The 4377-nt window shown below is 43.9% G+C and overlaps 1 long non-coding RNA gene across 1 annotated transcript; it reads left to right on the forward strand.

Annotated features, from left to right (window-relative positions):
* The first annotated feature begins 466 nt into the window (after window positions 1-466).
* Window positions 467-2878, forward strand: LOC310713427. The gene is made up of 2 exons (XR_014529232.1): window positions 467-1234; window positions 1276-2878. It is a non-coding gene; the product is annotated as an uncharacterized lncRNA (long non-coding RNA).
* Window positions 2879-4377: the final 1499 nt, after the last annotated feature.

Genomic DNA, 4377 nt, shown 5'->3' on the forward strand with positions numbered 1-4377 from the left:
CAGAAAGTAGAGAGAGTACTGGACTAGGCAAATACTTTTTTGTTCAGACAGCCATCCGGCCACTCACTGGCTGTTGCAGTAGGGTATGTGGAAAGGTGTTGTGCATTTTCTTTGCCTCATGGGCTTTTAAGTGGATTTAAGTTGCTTTGATTCCATGCTGTTTCAATATTGTACAGTGGTACCTCGGGTTAAGTACTTAATTCGATCCAGAGGTCCGTTCTTAACATGAAACTGTACTTAACCTGAGGTACCACTGTAGCTAATGGGGTCTCCCACTGCCGCCGCACCGTCAGAGCACGATTTCTGTTCTCATCCTGAAGCAAAGTTCTTAACCCGAGGTACTATTTCTGAGTTAGCGAAATCTGTAACCTGAAGCGTATGTAACCTGAAGCGTATGTAACCCGAGGTACCACTGTAACTTATTAAATTAAAAAAATATATTTATCACTGGTTGGTGCATTTTTAAAATCCATTTCTAATGCATGTTGTGAGCCAGTTTGGGTTATGTATGGGGAGAAAGGTGGGATATAAAGCAAGCAAGCAAGAAACAACAAAAAAACAAACAAACTGCACCTGAAATTAGAGTTTAAACCCTGATTAAACATGTGGTGTGGGGGGAGGGAGTAGGAGATATACTCAATCTTCTCCCCCCACAATGTTTAATTGGAATTTAAAACCCTAATTAAAATGTGTTCCCCGTTTCAATTTAGCCCCAGATCATTCCGGATCAGATTGGGCAACTGCAGATTGGGACCTGAATTAGATCGGGGGCATGCAGAACTCCAGTTTCTTCCCACCCACTTCTCTCTCTCTCTCTCTCTCTCTCTCTCTCTCTCTCTCTCTCTCTCACACACACACACACACACACACACACACACACACACCTCCATCCAGGCAAGCTAAGGACTATCTCAAATCCTTCCCACTAGGCAAAAGCACTCAGGAGGGCATAGCACTGGGCTTCCCACCCCTGTATTAAGGGAGTCTTGTGACAGTCATTAAAAGCATTTTTATAACACCCTCCAATCACATTCCCAGGGCACTTTACAAAAAGAATGGAACAATTAAAATGCAAATTAAAGGTGTGGGGGGGGGGCAGGAAACCAACAATACCATGCTAATAAACTAAAAGCCACAAAATTATTAAACCAGTACAACAACATGGTCAGCAGGAATACTCAGGAAACTAATGAAGTGTTTGTTGGGCACCAAAAGGATAATAGCAGCCATTGAGGTGTAGTGGTTAGAGTACTGGACTAGGACCCGGGAGACCAGGGTTCAAATCCCCCCTCAGCTATGAAGCTCACTTGTGTTGCTTTAAGTCGCTTACAGAGTTATGATGATAATATGGGGAGGGGGAGAGCCATGTACACCTTTGTAAGCTCCCCAGAGGAAATGGGAATGGATATAAATGAAGGAAATAAATAACAAAGAAGGCAGCAGGTAACCCTATTTAGGGAGAGCGTACCATAAGTGGGACATCTCCACCAAGTAGCCCTTGTCTGGGGATAGCCACCTGCCTCATGTCTAATTGGAGTGGGGCACCTGCAGGAGGTACCCCACTGATAAAGGGCCTCTTCCACCATTAGTGATTTGTCTGGAGCTTTTGGAGTTGCTGTTTAGCTACTGACAGGGTTTTCCCTCCCCATGGCTGAAAGAGAAAGACTGTGGTTTGAACGTTCTGGAAGAAAAATGTTCCTGGTCTCTATCAATTATACATTGTGGTTTGCTTGAGAATGTTTTGTATGAACCCCGGCATGAAGCAAGCATGTTGTCATCTCTCAAGAGCAGCAGGATCCAATCAAGCCTCAAAGCTAAGACTGGAGTATCCATTTATCTGTTGCAACAGGGCTTTCCAGCCCACTATCTCAAGACAGTCGAGATTTATATTGAAATGATTTGAGTTCATTAAGAGTACAGCTGCTAACTCGCAACTGTAAACATCCTGCACATTGTTGCCGGTATTAAAGAAATTATATAACTGGGTAGGTCAATTACTGTTGGCCGCAAGTTCCAAATAAAATTCACAGAGGATACAGTGGAATGGTGTGGGTGGACCATAGGGAATGTTAACAGGGGATAATAATAGATGAAATTGCTCAAGAAAAATGTCAGGAGGGAGGAAGTTAACTCTGACATTTAGGGACACTCTTAACAACAAACTCAAGGAGCCACTGCACACTCCTTCTAAAACTGCTTGGACTGATCATTAAGATAGATGAGGGCATTGGTCTGAACCAGAACTACTATCCTTGAGTTCTTGAGTGATGGAGTAATAATACCCTCATTATTGCACTCAGCAGAACATCTAAAAGAGTGGGAGAGTTAAATGGTTACTCCAGGCTAGCTCCAATAGTTAATATGATTCCAGGAAAAGGCTTTAGGGGGTCCAAAGGTTTTAGTGAGAGATGGCTGCAGTGGAGGTTTAGACCTGAAACACGAGCAATCAATGACATGTTTGAGGAGAGCTGAAGCATCATCTGGGATGAGAGGAACACAGCACTGTGAAGGTCCCAGCGATGGAAGCCTAGAAAACGGGTTGAGGATTCATCCTCCTGCAGAGGAGGAGAACCTTTCCCCTGTTGGATACTTGGGGTCACGAGAGCCTCTTGGTAAGTGAAAATGCTGCAGGACATTGAAGCAGTGTAGCATAGTGGTTAGATTGCTGGACCAGGGGTTCTAGCTGGGGTTCTAGTTCCCACTTAGCTCACTAGGTGACCTCAGGCCAGTCACTGCCTCTCAGCCTAACCAACCTCACAGGGTTGTTGTGAGGATAAAATTGGGAGACAGAGAGCCATCCTGAACTCCTTGGTGGAAAAGTAGGAAATAAATAATAGAATCAGAGAGTTGGAAGGAACCCAAAGGGTGATTTGGCCAACCGCCCCCCCCCCCCAATGCAGGAATCACAGCTAATGTAATAAATATTAAATAAAATAAATTTTTGGACAAAGGCACCTTGGTATGTTGCATAGTGTTAAGGCCACTAAGAAACACCTGAAGATTATTGGTAAAATAAATTGAGGAAAAGTGACTCATCTAAGACCCTCCAGGAGGGTGTGGAAGAGGGGCTGATAAAGGATTGATCCAGGTCAAGAAGTTGGCTTTTGCCTGTTTTTCATGGCCCAAGCCGTCTACTAAAGTCTCCATCGGGTTTAGAAATAATTAAGTCTAGAGAATAAGAGTTCCATAACCATAATGGCACCACAGAAAGGCCACCTGCCTTCTCCCTGCAAGTGGGGGTATTTGGAAAAGGGTCTCAGGAAATGATCTCAATGAATAGGCACGTTCATAGGGCAGAAGCTGGCCCTTCCTAAACTGAGTTTCCCAGCCACTTAGTGGTTTAAAAGATCGAAACCAGCACTCTTAATTGAAACCAAAAGCAAACTGGAAACTGGTGAAGATCTTTTCATGCTGGAGTTCTGTATTCAAGGATCCAGTTGCAGTCCTCCTGTGACAAGCGTCTCCAGTTCTCATGTAATCTATGCATCATTGTGGCCAGATCGATTCTTTTAAAATTGATGGCATTGCTTATGTATGAAACTTACACAACAATTTGTGAGGCCCGTTTGATAGCCAGCCACCTCATATATTATTTGTTTTTCCTAAAGGGAAAGGAAGTGGCTAACAGCAGTCCATTCTTAGGAGTGGCATCTATCAGTGGGAGGTGTATCTGACCATTCTAAAAGCCTATCAAGGTGGCTCTTGACAGCAGCCTTTCTCATTCACTTAAAGGATGACACAATCATATCAGATGAGAGAGAGAAAGGAAAAGCAACCCAGGTTGCTTCCAGATGACCTGTTTATTCATTCTGATTTGTTGGCAGGGAGATTAGATGACGGAGAGCCACTTTCCTTATTGCAAAAAGTCTACTCTTCTGGGGAGGCGTGTTTGCTGCACACTACCTCCCAGTCAATTGTGCAACCTGAATTTGCTGGTATGCAATTGAATCCCAGCTGAAAACAGCAAGCATTTGGAGCCACCGGTCTGTGTCAGATGCAGGAGACCACATCATCTGGGGGAGAGGGCAGAGAAGCTGCTTATGAAACGTAACAGGGAATTAACAGCATGTGATGAGAAATTGTCTGATTGTACAGACTAAGCAAGCATGGCGCAGCTGCAGATACATCATGAAATGCCCTATTAAGCCTGAAAACGATGGGTAGTAGCAACCTCAATAATTCCATGTACAATTACCAAGAGGGTCAGCCACCTCTTAGGAAGGGCTAGATCTAATTTTGGAAACACTTGTGTGGTTGATTCCAGCTATTTATTTGGGGGCATTCTGCACGGCAGCTTGTCAGCTTGACATCTTTCTCTCATAAAACACTAGGCTGCAATCCTAATTATCTTTTTAATTGCTTAACTGATTCATCTCT

The sequence above is a fragment of the Podarcis liolepis genome, assembly GCF_965112155.1.
Source record: "Podarcis liolepis genome assembly, chromosome: 8".
Classification (NCBI taxonomy): domain Eukaryota; kingdom Metazoa; phylum Chordata; class Lepidosauria; order Squamata; family Lacertidae; genus Podarcis; species Podarcis liolepis.